Consider the following 16,413-nt stretch of genomic DNA (forward strand, 5'->3'; position numbering starts at 1 on the left):
AGCTCTTGCCTGAAGGACTTCACCTGAAATAAGAATTGGGATGAGAAATGATGATTTGTAACAATTTCTCTTACTGTATTAGGTCTAGCTGACGTGTTTTGTTTATTTACTTCAGTAAGGGTATGTCTACACTACAAAGTTAATTCGAAATAACAGCAGTTATTTTGAAATAACTTTAATAGCATCTACAAAGCCAAACCGCTATTTCAAAATAAATTCAAAATAGTGGAGCACTTATTTAGAATTTGGTAAACCTCATTCCATGAGGAATAACAGCAAATTTGAAATAGCTAATTTGAAATAAGTGCTGTCTAGACACTTATTTTGAATTAGGGGGCCTCCAGCCCTTTCCAGGCAGCTCTGGTGGCCACTCTGGGCACAACCAGGAAAATTCGTTTGCTCCCTCCCCAACCCCAGAGCCCTTAAAGGGGCAGACTCTGGCCACAGTGCCTGTGCCAGTTGCAAGCCTGCCAGCACACAGCCAGCAGACCGTGTACCTGACACAGGATGAGCCAGAAATCTGCTGCCACCCAGCCCTCCACCGCTCCACGGGACCAGGCTGGCGGCTCTCGGGCGCCTGACAAGGGCCGCAAAAAGTGGGCACCCGTCTGGTCTAGTTCGGAGATCATGGACCTCATTGAGGTTTGGGGGGAGGCCTCCAATGCCCATTATATCCATGCTACGTCCAGGAATGCGGCCGTCTACAGCTGCATTGCTGCCAGCCTGGCCACCAGAGGCCACGTGCGCAGCCAGGAGCAGGTGTGCAGTAAAATTAAAGAACTGTGGCAGGCCTATGCCAGAGCCTCCCAACCAGGGGCTGACCCGGATGCCTGCCCGCAGTAAGAGGTCCTGGACTGCATTCTGGGGGGTCAGACGGTTTGTCGTCCCCCCCGGTCATCATCGACCCCAGGGCAGAGGGCCCTGCCCCTGACACAGGGGGAGAGGAAGAAGAGAAGGAGATGGCAGCCAGGATCCTGCAGGGAGTGTGCCCTGCACCCATTCTGCTGAGCCATCCCAGAGAGCCCATCAGCAGCCTCATCCGAGGCCAGGGAGGCCTCCACATGTGAGTGACATCACGATCCCCTTATGCGGGGCGGGGGAGGAGGGGGAGCGCAGGGACAGTGCATGTCGGTCTTGATGACCACAGAGCAGGTGGCAACCTGTGGATCTGCCATTCCATCCAGGACATGTGGCCCTGGCCTGTTCCCCACACGTGTCTACATGTGAAAGCACATGACAGGATGACAGGTTTCTGACCCCAGGGAAAGATACTGCCCTCCCTCCAGATGCCCCCTCTACACAGAGGCAGAGCACATCTCCCCTCCCCACCACACACCAAACGAGGCAGCACAGGGGCTGGGTGCAGTCCTGGGCCAGCTCACACTCCCGGGGATAGCAGGACGTGATGTGTGGAGACCTGCTGTCATTGCCTTGCAGAGGGGGCCTGGGTTTCACCCACTGTGTCCCGCTGCAAGCACCTGCAGGCCCTGGTGGACTGATTGCTGCATTCTGCTGCTCCAGCCCCTGCGGCTGTCCCAGCTATCGCTCCTCCTCCCACCCCTGCTCCCCCTCCCACTTCTTCCACCCCCTATCCCTCCTGCCCCACCCTCCACTCACCCCCCGGGAACACCGAGGCCTCTGCATCCACAGTGCTGCAAGATGGGAAGGCCAGCAAGACCCACCCACCCCTGAGCTTTCCCTCCCCCTTCCTCTCCTTGCCTCCCCCTTCTAGCTCCCTCCTCCCAGGTTTCCTCCCTCCCCTCTCCTGCCCTCATTCCCCTTCTCTCCCACCCGTTATGTTAAATAAAGAGAGTTTTTTGTGGCAACACAGGTGTTTTTATTGTATATCAGGAAGGGGGGTTAGGGAGGGGAAAGGGGAAGGAGGTGGGACTGGAATGTAAGGCACAAGGCCCCAGTGGGGCACGCAAGGGGGACTTCAGTCCTCGTCCGCCTGAAAGCTCTCCTGCAGGGCTTCCCGGATGCGGACAGCCCCCCAAAGGGCCTCTCGTCTGGCATCTGTGCGAGGCTGTGCATACTGGCCAGCCAGGTGGGCAGACTCTGCCATCCAGACTGGCAGTAAAACCTTCCCCTTCCTCTCGCATAAATTTTGGAGCACATAGCACACTGCCACCATGTGTGGAATATGGTGCTGAGAGAGGTTGAGGTAGGTGAAGAGGCATCTAAATCGTGCTTTCAGTCAGCCGAAGGCCCCCTTGACTACAATATGGGCCCTTCTGAGCCTGGCATTGAAGGCCGGCCGGGTGGGGTTGAAATGTCCCGTGTAGGGCTTCATCAGCCAGGGCTGTAGGGGGTAGGCCGCATCCCCCAGCAGGCACACTGGTATGTCCACATCCCTGACCCTGATGTGGTGGTCAGGGAAGAAAATCCCGGCGTGCAGCCTCTGGCACACGGAGGAATTGCGGTACACCCGCACGTTGTGTACCTTGCTGGACCAGCTCACATTGAGGTCCGTGAACTGGCCCCGGTGGTCAGACACGGCTTGCAGGATCACAGAGAAGTACCCCTTCCTGTTGATGTAGAGGGAGGCCTGGTGGTCCGGGGCACGAATGGGGATGTGTGTCCCATTGATTGCCCTCCCCCCCCTGCAGCTGGGGACGCCCAGGGCGCTGAACCCCTGGATGACCACATCGAGTTTGGTGAGGCAGACGACTCTGTGGAGCAGCACCCTGTTGATGGCCTTGACCACCTGCAGAGAGAGACACAAAACCAAGGATCACTGGGGTGTCTGGGTGGCTGGGAGTGTTTGTTCCCCACCACTGCCCAGAGCCCCACTCCCAGGAGCAACCCCTACTGCAATCCTGGCCATCGCATGTGGTCTTTAGCACATCTGGGACACACCAAACCCTCCCAGGGAGGGCACTTACACCACCTCCCCTTTCCCCCCCGTTTTCCCTGGGGCAGCCCATGTCCTCCTTGCAGCCGCGGCCCAGTGGCCAGTGAGTGCCGTACCTACATGAGCACCGCTCTGATGGTGGATCTCCCCACGCCGAGCTGGTTGCCGATGGATTAGTAGCTATCTGGCGTGGAGAGCTTCCAGAGGGCGATGGCCACCAGCTTGCGGAGGGGAATGGCATGCCTCATAACTGTGTCCCGTCACTGCAGAGCAGGGGCACGAGCCACTCGCAGAGCTCGAGGCAGGTGTCCTCCTTCATCCTGAAGTTCTGGGTCCACTGTTGGTCTCCCTAGCATTCCAGGACGATATGGTCCCACCAGTCACTGCTGGTGTCCAGATGCCAGATGTGGTGGGGCACTCTGATGTCCAGGCACCACTTCTCCATAGCCCCTGGGGGGGGGGGCAACGGGAGGGCCAGGGGGCTAGCCTGCAGCAGAAGGTGCCAGGCAACCTCCAGCAATTGCTGCCAGGCTTGCAGCAAGATGTTCAACATGAGCACCATAGTGCCCATAGGCGGCCCTAGCTCCATGGTGCTGAGTGCTGAGGTGTCCAAAATGAGAGCAACCAAAGCAGGCGGAGAGGAAAACACTTTGCTGTCCCTCAGGACAAGCAAGTGGGAAAGCTGAGAACTGGCTGTCTAGGGGGGGTCCTTTAAGCACGAGCCTCAGATAGCCTCAGACAGCAGCTACACAAAGCAATTACTGACCTGATGCCCTGCTGGAACCGGTTTCAGCTGCCCTTAAATGCGATCCAGTGGACGCACTATTTTGAAATAGAAAAATGCTATTTCAAATTAGATTTTGTGTCTAGATGCGTTATTTCGAAGTAGCTTAATTTGAATTAACTATTTCGAATTAAGTTAATTCGAAATAGTGCTGTAGTGTAGACATATCCTAACTTGTTTTGATCTGTCTACTTGCAATCATGTAAATCTTTCTTTTTATACTTATTCACTTTTGTTTATTATCAAACCTAGTGTAAATAATTGTTACCTGGCAGGGAATAACAGCTGTGGATATCTTTCATTAATAAAGAGAGTACATTTTATGAGTTTGCTTTGTGTAAAACTTTTATACAGACTAAAACAGATTTGTTTGGTGTTTTGATCCTATTTGGTGCTGTGTTCCTGGGTGCTGACAAGTCCCTGTTGCTGAGCCCTCCCAGAACTGAGATGTTTGCAGAATAAGAGAGAAACTGATAAGGGGCTGGCACCTCAGCTCTGGGCCTTTTCTGGAGGACACCAGAGCTTTTGGCTTAGCAGTACAGGGAGGTAGGGTGCCTCAGAGGGCAGGTAGGCAGGCTGAGTGGTATGATCAGCACATCAGGTGACCGTCTCAAGGGGATCTCAATGATCTAATCCTCAGAATCCCCATTCAGTAGAGGTGCAATCCCATTCCCACTGAAGTCAAAGATGCATTTCTACTGATTTCAGAGGGCTCTGACTCAGGCTATAGATAGTGATTGTGCTCATCTGAGTTCCATCTTTGCATATGGACTATAACATTCAAGGTCTGACATGATTTGTCATGTTTTTCATGATCTTGTAAAATTATAAAGTTCTGACATACCCTCCTTCTTGCTGAAATTAAGGTTCCTTTACTAACAATCTCCAAACTAGATGGACTGATTTCTACCTTTCATCAAAATAAAGAGCCCACAGTTTAATGAGCTTCAAACTCAAAGGTTATACTAGGGATGCACACAGTGCAACTGAAGGCATAATGCAAACTACAGGACCTTTCTGACTAGCAATTATCTAGAAGGATAGAAACCCCAACTTGATTCTCATAGTTCAAACTGATTTTTCAGGCAAGGTAGGGTTTAAAAAAAAGATTCATTTTTAAATAGAATAAATTTTACATAGTAATAATTGGGGGACAATGAACATAGAACTCTAGTTTTGTAGTCACCGTTTTGGAGGAGAATCAGGATTTAAAGTTTATTAGTTCATTCTGAACACATTTTATCCAATTACATATCAAAGTGTCTGGAGTAATGCTTTTATTCAAACAAATTGTAACTTGAACTATTGTTATTACTGAACATCAATCAACAGTGGTTGTGTGTTAATGTACACACCATGCTGTTTTTGGAATACAGATTTGTAGTAATTATGTTTGCAAACAGATTAGCAGACTTAAATACATTTTAGTTTACATATTCTAGTTTATCAGAGTGCTTGTTATTCTGGACTGGTTCTCTCCGGCATATTAGCTGTACTGGTACAAATCCCTGGTGTAGCTGAGCTGAAATGATATATATCAAGTGAGTCCTGCACTGGGAATAAGTTCTGGACACTCTGGTTGCAGTGAAAACAAGTCAGAGGATTTATTACACACAGCACTGGTGGAGTGCCAACCAGGGGTTAAGCTGGCTAGCACTCAGTTAAACAAAACAAAACAATACATTATATAGGAAGCTAATGGATGGAGGGGAAGCAATTCAATAGGTTCTAGCAGCAAGATGAAATGAGCATGTAAGCCAATAACCTACGAAAGATTACACAGCTTTTCCGCCCATTGCCAATTAAACATCTTATCAATAACACAGGTAGTTATTCCTAACAAGCTAAGTAAGCCAACATAAACAAAACAGACAATTCAATGGCAACTTTTGTCTATTAAAATTATGATATATCTACAGCTGGATGATACTGCCTCACGCTGGCATGGTCCTTGGGTTCCTGGCCCATTATCTAGGAGGGAAGGGAGACAGTAAGAACAAATCACACTCTCTAACATTAACAAGGTGGTTTTGGTACCAGACGGCCTTATCTGGTGAGACTCTTTGGAATGTGGTTGCCAGGGCGACCAGGGTCATGTAACTGCCTGTGCTGTGCTGTTCAGTTCACAGGCCTGTCTCAAATTTTAGGATAGAATAGGGGTTCTTAGTTAAATACCATGGACTGCCTCAGTTTACCCTACACTGGGGTAAGCTGTACCCATGCAAATCACTTCTTACACTAGCTCAGCATGTCTGTGCTTGGATTTTATATCCATGCAACTTTGATGCATCTATAAGTGTTTAGAACCCCCACCCAGCCCAACCTACTATCTGGGTCTTCAAAATGCTTCACATGAACAGTTAGACAAGTAACCTTCCTTCTCAAAACAGGTCTGAGATTTTATTAAGCCAAGCTTTTGAGTCTTTTAATTAAGTTTTTAATTAAGCCTTGTGTGCTTAGCCAACTTAGGCATACTTTATTAAATCCTTAGAAACTCTTCACTGGGCACTCAAGGTCTGATCCTTCATCCCCTTATTTACATAAATAGGGTGGCATTCACTCCTGTGCAGCTGACCAGCACAAGGTACATTCACAGCTGGCTAGCACTGGCCCAGCCAGACCAGTGGAAGTTCCTGTGATGCCATTCCATGGGAGAATGAATACAATATTGACTGACCGAAGAAGGGCACATGAGGATGACTGCAATGAACAACCCTCGAGAAATGCATAAACAAGCTGATAAACAAATTGTCCTGGCTGCACATGGGAGATTTTCAGAGTGAAACCAAACTCTTGCTCTTACACTGCTGAGCAGTGAGGAAAATGAAGGGCTTCTAGTGAAGAAACCAGCCTAACTGTTGGAGCCCAAAATGGCATTCAGAACAAAAGCCTGGCTGCATTCTGAATGTAGCTGTAAATGTCAGTGCATGCTTGTCTTGTGAGCAGCGCATTCCTGAAAGATGATGGGAAGGAGTTTACCCAGGGAGACAGCCAGATACTGTTTAAAAATTAGAGTTGCCAAAACCCGAACCCAAAGGCATTAATTTTGCAGTGTTTGATATCATCTGATTTATTTCCAGCCTAAGCACTTAAGACAAGAGTCATTAAAAATCTCAATCCTATGTTTTTGCTATTGGTAAGGTAGCACAAGCCCTGAAAACTAAAGACCTGTCTTAGCGAATACATGAAGCATGAAAGAAATTAGGGCCTGAGCCGGGAAATTCTTACTCAGTTGAGTAATTGCTTTGGCTTGGGAATCCATTGGGCTCGTGTGTGAGGAAAGATGATGAGTGAGATTCACCTCGTAATCAGCAATGTATTATGTACACAGTTTAGGTGGGGTGGAGGTCTAGTTCTGGAGTTCATGCTATTTCTGTATTTTTTTACTGTTCTGAAAATTGGGAAGAGAGTTGCAGAGGCAACCCTGTAGGAGTGAGCCAAGTGGAGTCTCCCCTCACTTTGTCTGGATATCCCACAGCAGAAGGGCTTAGTGGACAAGTAGAATCAAGAACAAGGCTCATTTGTTCACAGCCAGTTTCACAGGGACAGACCTGTCAAATCTATCGTTGAAGGCTGGGCAGGGGAATTATGGGATTGCATTATAAGGCTTAATTACAAGTTGTAGCTGCTACATCAGGGCTTGTTGGCTGTAGTGGATCCAGAATAATGCTCTCTTACTGGTACGGCAATGATTCAGGGTGAAACATTAGGGATGATGCAATGGGGAAAACATTCTCCCACCCCCTCTTCCTCTGTGAAGCAGATGTAGGTAGCAAACTTTGAACAGATTTGGTCCAGCTGGTTCCAATTAACTACTGAGCCTCCTTAAAGGCTGCAGGGAATGAGAGTAGAATGGTATCTCTATAAATCAGGCCAAGGTCACCCCACCCCAGACAGTCAGTTCCTGAAAGGGCATATTTTGTGAAGGAGGGCCTGGTGAAAGCTAGGAGTGCAGAGTCTAACAAGTAAGCAAGGATAGCTGAAGTAGATCTTAGGAGCAGAGTGGAAATTGGATAATGGGGCATACCCTTGGGAAGAAAGATTCTTAATCTGGTGATGATTGGGCATAGACTGGTCCTGCCTCCCTTTACAGACTTGAACTTTGGGTTGCTCCATGTTTCTCATGTAGAACTCCTAGGATTTGGGTGTAAAACTTAGGTAAAATAAATATTAGTACCCAGAGGAGCCAGCAGGATAGCCAGGCCCTGGACAATTTGGGGGTTGGCTTGGCACTCCCAGAAGGGGTGGGGCCTCGGGCAGAAAGGTGGTGCAGCACAGCCCTCCCCTGCCTGTCAACCCTCAGAGTTGGCTGGAGTACTCCGTGTAGGGCTCTGCAGCGCATCCCATGACCCTCCGGTGGCAATTCCAAAGGCCCTGGGGCTCTGGTCACTGCCGCTGCCACAGTAGCAACAGTGGCCATGAGTCCTAGGCTCTTTAGAATCACTGGGTCCTGGGTCAACTCTTCTCTTTGCTCTCCCTACCTCCTGGCAGCAGGCTGGTAGATACAGCTTTGTTTTAAGTTTTTTATCAATCAACTCCTCACTGATTACAGCAAAATCAATGAGGAGTCCTGTGGCACTGTAAAAACTAACACATTTATTTGGCATAACCTTGTGGGCTGGATCTCACTTTGCCAGATGCATCCAAGGCCCACCAAATAATAATCTGATAGAGAATAAGGGCAGTGCCATCTGTGGTGGTGGTAGGAGGTTTGTGTGAAGAGACACGGTATTGCAAGAAGGCTAGGGGCTTGCAGTTAAAACTGGTAAGGAACATAATGAATCAACTGAATTTTCATGAGGAATTGTTGATTTGCTGAAGGAGATGCTGGGAGAAGGCGAGTGTGAGTGTAGCCACTCCACTTCCCCAGAATAATTCACCCAATGCCTGGGTGGTCAAGACTCAGGACACTCCTCTGGGGTATGTGAAATCTTGGTTCATGTCCTTGCTCTGTCAGATTCAGACCAGGGAGGGAAAGGGGACTTATTTTTTCCACTATCTTGCATTTTGCATATTAGTTAAATATGACAGGCTCCTCTGACTTAAGCGAGAGACTGAACTTGGCTGTATTTTATACTCACTTTGCATGCACTCGGCACAAGCAAAAAATGACCAACATAGGTTCAAAACGATAAATTCTGGCCCAATAAACTGAGGTTCTCTTCCCTTCCTCTTCTAAATTCATTCTTTAGTTTTGATGTCTCCTCTCTCTCCCTGCCATTTCAGGAGGAACAGGGGTATGTTTTATCCTCCCTTTGCAGATTGCCAGCAAAGTATGGAATTGGTATCGTTACCTAGTATGACTGGTGGAAAGGGTAACTCAGGCAGACGTGTTTGTGTCATGCAATTTAGGTACCCAATAGTTTTTTAGAAAAGGGGTATATTTAGATATTCTGGAATAATGTGACCTTTTATGCTTTCATTTTGGTTAAGGAGTTGGGGACTAAAAGTGGGGGAGAAGGGCCCCTGGAGATCATCACTTCCAATAGGCAATGGGATTATAATCCTTTTCTTATAGGTGTTGGAAGTATTATAAAAATTCTTACTTCCCTCAGATCAGGGACTTAATGCTGCCTGGGTGGGGGGCGGGGACGGGGGCGACTTAAATAATACATATTTTAAGAATATTCCCTCCCTCCCCCCAACTTCATTATTTAAATTATTTATGAAACAAATCCAATTTTTTAAAATAAATACCAGGCTGATACCAGATCAAGTTTAGTTTGCAAGTGCACCTCCTCCCCCCCACCCGCATTTAGCAGTTTTATCTTTTTGCCACTCTCTTCAAAAAATGAAATGAAAATAAGGTCGGCTTTTATTCTATAGCCTCATTTTGGCAGGTAAATAGAAAGTTGAGTGGGCTGATCATGCACTCCCCATCTGTCAGTTCCACCCACTATTGCCATGTGCTCAATGGAAAATTGCAGTTATTTTGTTTAGCACTGCATTATGAAAGTTCATATGGCAAGAGAAGGCTTCTTACCATATGGAAACTATGAAATATTTCATAATAAAAATGTTATTTACAATAAACATCCCTATGCTGTACTGTTGGTAGTAATGATCTTATGTGGAGAAAGTGATTGGTTAATTTGGACTTGAAATAGATGCCAAATGAAAGACATGTTGGCCAGAATTTTTCATAGTTGCCTGACAAGAGCTAGACCTCCATATTTCAGCACTCAAGTAGCCTGAGTTTTCAGATGTGCCAAGAAAGTTTTCAGCATTTTATGTACCGAATGGTAAAAAGAGCTATCTGCAGTACATGAGCTTTATTGCTCAGCCCAAATCCTACCCAACTGTGCCATTTTCTTGAGAACCTTCTCTATTGACCGATTAGAATTTGTTAGAATGCTTGTGTAACAAGAGCACTCACAACTATTGTTGGGTCAGTATGGCTGCGTCTAGACTGGCATGATTTAGCGCAAATACTTTTAACGGAAAAGTTTTTCCACTAAAAGTATTTGCACAAGAGAACGTCTATACTGGCAATTGCCTTTACGCAAAAGATTTGCTTTTGTGCAAAAGCATCCATGCCCAGTATAGACATGCTTTTGCGGAAGAAAGCTCCGATGGCCATTTTAGCCATCAGGCTTTCTTGCGCAAGAAATTAAGGTGCCTGTCTACACTGGCCCTCTTGCACAAGTATTCTTACACAAGAGGGCTCATCCCTGAGCGGGAGCGGCAAAGCATTTGTGCAAGAAGCACTGATTTCTTACATTAGAACGTAATTTCTTACATTAGAACAGCCAATGTAGACAGGCCGCAAGTTTTTGCTCAAAAATGCATGCTTTTGCACAAAATCTTGCCAGTCTAGACGTACCCTATGGGTTTAGATACCTAACTATAAACACACGTTAAAAACGTTGGCCAAAGGAGACCAGTTCACCTACCTCGCTAATACTAATTTAACAATCACAAGAATAACTTCCCTGTTTTCCTGTACATAATCAAACTTCTCCCATTAAACTAATAAAATACAGCTAAAGCTATTTTCATGGATTGGCACAGTGGAGAATTGATCGTCCTCAATGAGTGGTCTTCAACATTCTCTAAGAACATACATAAGAATGGTCAGAGTGGGTCAGACCAAAGGTCGATTTAGCCCTGTATTCTGTCTTCTGACAGTGGCCAATGCCAGGTACCCCAGAGGGAATGAACAGAACAGGGAATCATCAACCCCTGTCACCCATTCCCAGCTTCTGACAAAGGGAGGCTCGGGATACCATTTCTGGCTGGCTAGTAGCCTTTGACTGGACCTATCCTCCATGAATTTATCTAGCTCTTTTTTCCCTGGCCTTCTCCTGGGAAGAAATTCCACAGTTTGACATTGCATTATGAAGAAGTGCTTCCTTTTGTTTGTTTTAAATGTGCTACCTACCGGATTGTGTGACCCTCGATTCTTGTGCTCTGGGAAGGAGAAAATAACTCCTCTTTATTTGTTTTCTCCACACCAGCCATGATTTAATAGACCTCTATATAATTCTCCTTAGTTGTCTTTTTTCCTAGATGAAAAGCACCAGTCTTATTTATCTCTCCTCATATGGCAGCTGTTCCATAATCCTAATAATTTTTGTTGCCCTTTTCTGAAATTTTCCAGTGCCAAGGTGTCATTTTTGAGATGAGATAACTAAATCTGCATAAAGTATTCAAGATGTGGGTATACCATGGATTTATGTAGACACAATAAGATATTCTATCACTGCTGCTACACACTGACAGGATGTTTTCAGAGAACTATTCACAATGACTCAAACATCTCTCTCTTGAGTAGTAACAGCTGATTTAATCCCCATTTGGTCTAAATGGGTATCAAACTTCTACAACAGCTTGTTGTTTAAGGCTTTTGCTAATCTTCTTTAAAGGCTTATGGTGAGACTTAAGTCTTAGTATTTGCAGGACGTTTCTAAAACCCTTTTTTGGTCTTTCCATGGAATCTACTGGCAGGTGGACTGGGCTCTTAGTCTCCATAGCTATTACAAGAGACCTTCTTTTCAAAGCCCATTATCTATATTCTTCCTTTTTAATTACAAATAATTGTTGTATTTGAAAAAACAACTGGGGTTTCTCTGTTTGTATAACTATAAAATGAATCTCCTCATTCTTGATATGTATTTCATCTTTCCTTGATTCTGAGTCAAAATAATTTCCAGAACTTCAAAAAAGGAGACAATCTATATGTTGCTACTTATAAGAACACTTTTCCTGTTAATCAATATCTGAACACCTGGCATTTCAGTGTTTTCTCCTTTAAAGCATAGATCACACAATACTGCTAACCCATACATCTTCCCTGTCAAACATTTAATTTATTGTGCTGTTCATTTATAGCTTGAGACTAGAGAACTATTGGTTGGCAAAAGAGGATGGATGGCTTCTTTATTGTGTCCTTACACAGCTGACAGGAGATGGACAATATTCATTTTCAAACTGCTAGTAAGTCCTAGATGGATCACAGGGTCTTTGTACTAACTTGAATAACTATTGCAAGGCATTTCCAAAGTGTTTCTTACTTGTTTGAGAGTCACTTATCTCATTCACTGTAATTAGACCGATCATTGAGGGTAGGTCTACACAGCAGGGCTAAACTCAAAATAAGCTACACAACTTGAGCTATGCTAATTGTACAGCTTAGGTTGAAATAGCTTATTTAGAATTTGGGCATGTCTACGCAGCACTTATTTCAAAATAGAGCACTCTTCCTCCAACTTTCCTTACTTTTCATACATTGAGGTTTACAGAAGTCAGAGTAAAAAGTCCGTTATTTTGAATTTGTTTTGAAATAATGGGCTTGCTGTGTAGATGCGCAATACATTATTTCAGAATAATATCTGTTATTCCGAAATAATGCTCCTGTGTGGATGTACCCTGAGAAAGCAAACAGAAAACAGAGGAGTTTTTATGGATGCATAAAGCAACGGGTATTAGGGATAAATAGACCACAGAGTCCCTTCCTAGCATAGGTTTTTAAATAATGTCAGTATTACAGTGGTCTCTTATGGTATTCCCTTTTCCATTATTTTTTAGAGCTTCTTTTCAAGTTAGTAGCTAATGGTAGTAGACTGTGGAAAGGAGGCTTCAAGAAACGATAACACATGGCTGAAAAAAAAACTTATATCAACATAAGTTTGTGTTGGTAGCCTGTGGCATTGTCTGTTAGTGGACAAAGGAATCCCTGCTCATGGCATCAGTGACGGTGAGTTTTTTAAATTTACAAGCCTCAAATAATAACTGAGGGTCTAACTTGTTTAATGGTAACACTTGAGCACTTGGAGAAGATACGAACTCTGTTAGCAGCTCTAAGAATCAAATTAGTCTGCCTTCTTTCAGATGTCAGTAACTATAATGAAACAGATACTCAGTCATAAAAAGTCTGTTATTAAAATTCATGTGGTGATTCAAAAAAATAAAATAAGGAAATTCAGAGTTAAAGCTTAAAATCCTTAGGGACTCTTGGCCTTAACTCGTGGCACTGAATGAAAGAAGAATCAAGTTGTAATCATCTAAATTTTAGCCAAGGTGGTCTAAGTTCAAGTGCTTCTGCAAAATCTCATTATTGTTTCCATGCACAGTTTGTGAAGCTAATATTTTTAAGATGTGTGGTTTTAAAACCCCCCATTATCTATAGATAAACCCACAGGTACTAGATGCATTGCACTGCAAAATGACCACTCCATTAAAAGACATCATGTAATAAGGACCTACCCTGAGTTTATTAAAATACAGGCAGTCCCCGAGTTACGCGGATCCGACTTATGTCGGATCCGCAGTTACGAACGGGGCTTTTCTCGCCCCGGAGGACGGGAACGGCGGGATGCCCAGATGCGCCGCGGTCTGCTGCCCCCGTCCTCCGGGGCGAGAAAAGCTGCTCCCTGTCTCCCTGGTCTGCAGGGAGACAGGGAGCAAAGCCTTGGAGCACGCCCGCAGCGGGACAGCCCGGGTGCGCTTGAGCTGTCCCCCTGCAGGCGTGCTCTGTGGCTTTGTTCCCCGTCTCCCTGGTCTGACCAGAAGACCAGGGAGATGGGGAGCAAAGCCTCGGAGCACGCCAGCAGTGGGACAGCCACGGCACGCCTGGACTGTTCCGCTGCCCGCGTGCTCTGCGGCTTTGCTCCACGTCTCCCAGGTCAGCAGACCAGGTAGACGGAGCAAAGCTGTGGAGGACTTGGGCGGTCCCGCCACCCCCGTCTCCCTGGTCTGCTGGGGGGGTGCAGCTAGTGTCCCCCCCAGCAGACCAGGCTTTTCTTGCCTACCCCTGGGGTAGAGCAGCTGGGGGCTGCCAGGTTGGTCCCGCAGCGCCGCTCCGGACCAACCCGGCAGCACCCCAGCTGCTCTGCCCAGGCATCCTGATTCAGCCGCTGCTGGTCAGTTTCAGCAGCGGCTGACTTGGGGACGCCTGGGGCAGAGCAGCTGGGGTGCTGCTGGGTTGCTCCAGTAGCGCCGAGGAGCCGCGCTACTGGAGCAACCCAGCAGCACCCCAGCTGCTCTGCCCCAGGCATCCCCAAGTCAGCCGCTGCTGAAACTGACCAGCGGCTGACTACAGGAAGCCCGAGGCAGAGTTGCTCTGCCCCAGGCTTCCTGGAATCAGCCACTGATCAGTTTCAGCAGCAGCTGACTTGGGGACGCCTGGGTTTCTTAAGTTGAATCTGTATGTAAGTCAGAACTGGCGTCCAGCTTCAGCCGTGGTTGAAACTGATCAGCTTCAGCAGCGGCTAACGCCAGTTCCGACTTACATACAGATTCAACTTAAGAACAAACCTACAGTCCCTATCTTGTACGTAACCCGGGGACTGCCTGTACTGACTAGGTGCTTATGTGGCAAAGCAGATACTGTTGGGCATTTGACATTGTCTAGATTCCTGCTTGCTGTTTTTTATACAGGTTATTACTGACATTATTGTTCATTACAGTACCCAAAAGTGAGCTAGCACTTGATGGAACAAGTAGTCATGGTCCCTGTCCTAAATAGTTCACAGACTAAACTGGAATGTGATGTAATGGACCATTTTAAGAGGGTTCCATACAGTGGTGTTTTGTCTGCTCCCCATGTTGATTCCAGAGGGTTTTGCCCTTCTTTCTCACTTCACAATCTCTGCAAACATTTTTTTGCTCTCAGATTTGCCTCTCTACTTCTCACTTGTCTACCTGCAATTGATTCTGTCTGTTGGACATCTAATCTTGGATGGCCATCAATTCAAATTAACACGGTCAGACTTGGTATTTTCACCCAGACCCTCATCAGTTCCTGCATTCCACCAGCATGCCTGCTGCCATTCAAGCCAGTGACCTGGGGTTATCTTTGGCCCTGCTTCTCCCCTCTCCCAGCTCTTGCCAGCTTCTTTAATAAGAATATTTCTAACAACTGATTGTTTTTTAAATTAAAATTTGCAGTGCAGATCCTTATTACTACTTGCTATGATTATGACAACCTCCTCTCTGGCCACCTTGCTGCACATTGGACCACTTTGCTTTGCTCAGAATGCAGCAGGTGCCTATCATTCTTACCAAATAATCCTCCGATTTGAATCCATCACCTGGAATACTTTTTCTCATCTTCACCTTCAAGGACCTCCAGAGCTCTGCTCTATCCTACTTATCTTTTCTTGTCTCTTAGCTCCATGATCCCTGCCTCCCAACCATGCCACCTAACAGGTCTCTTCCAGGTCTTCTCTCTTCCCACAAACATCTCTATGCAGTTTTCAATATATAAGGAGTTGTATGGAAGGTCTTCCCTGAACTAGTGTGCAAAGTCACTATGTTCTCTTCCTTCACATGTTTTCAAGGCACACTTCTACCATCGTTTCTAGAAGAAATCTGCCAGTTAACAATGAATAAGCAGGGGATTTCTGGGCAACCTTTAAAAACAAACTTTGAAATTGGGTTTATCTATGTAATGCATACTTTGCACCAGCAGAGGCTAAATTCTGACCTGTACCAGTACACCATGTACCAACTGGCCTGTTCGAACCTGCTTGTGTACACCAAATGTTCCTCACTGTGCATGAACATAGCCTTATTTGAGAAAAACTCTAGTTCCTTAGGACACTAACATGCACAAGGATTTTTTCATGCATGCCAGCAGGATTCACACTGGCTAGGGGCTTGTCTACACTATCAAATACTAAGGGCAGCCCCTGCTGGCATCCTGTACTCCTCATTCTGTGAGGAGCAAGGGAAGCTGACAGGAACAAGTGCTCCCATCGGCCTCCTGCAGTGTAGACATTGCAGTGGCTTGGTGTAAAGTAAGCCGAATCCAGCTGATCTGCCTGGTCTAGTGAGGGCCAGGTTTTAGTGTACAACAAGCAATTAAGCACTGAATATGCACTCACTGGTGTGGACTACTGCACCATGTGAATTATACAAAGCTTTTCTATCCTACTTCTCCTTCTTTTGAATAGGCATTGTCCATAAACATTTGATTAACTCTTGACTAGCTGTAGACATGACACACTTAGATGCTGAAGAATTGCTTCTGCCAAGAAGTGTATGTGAATGTAGTGAAGACGCATAAAAGTTCAAATGCTTAAATGGTGCACACATTTGTACTTACCCCATGACCATAGTCACCAGCAAGGATAGAATTATTGATTGTAGCCTTGACTTAGTTTGATTTGACTGGTATCAGCAGAAGATTTTGATCCCCTGGTCTCGCAGTAGAAGGGGACACATCTAGCAACTTTGTTACATATATAATTAATCAGAATGGGCTGAACCTCAGGATAGAGCTCTTAGAATAAATAACCATATTTTGCTTTTCTTTCATTTCCTCCTCTTGTTT

This window comes from Pelodiscus sinensis, chromosome 9 (assembly GCF_049634645.1).
Source record: "Pelodiscus sinensis isolate JC-2024 chromosome 9, ASM4963464v1, whole genome shotgun sequence".
NCBI lineage: Eukaryota > Metazoa > Chordata > Testudines > Trionychidae > Pelodiscus > Pelodiscus sinensis.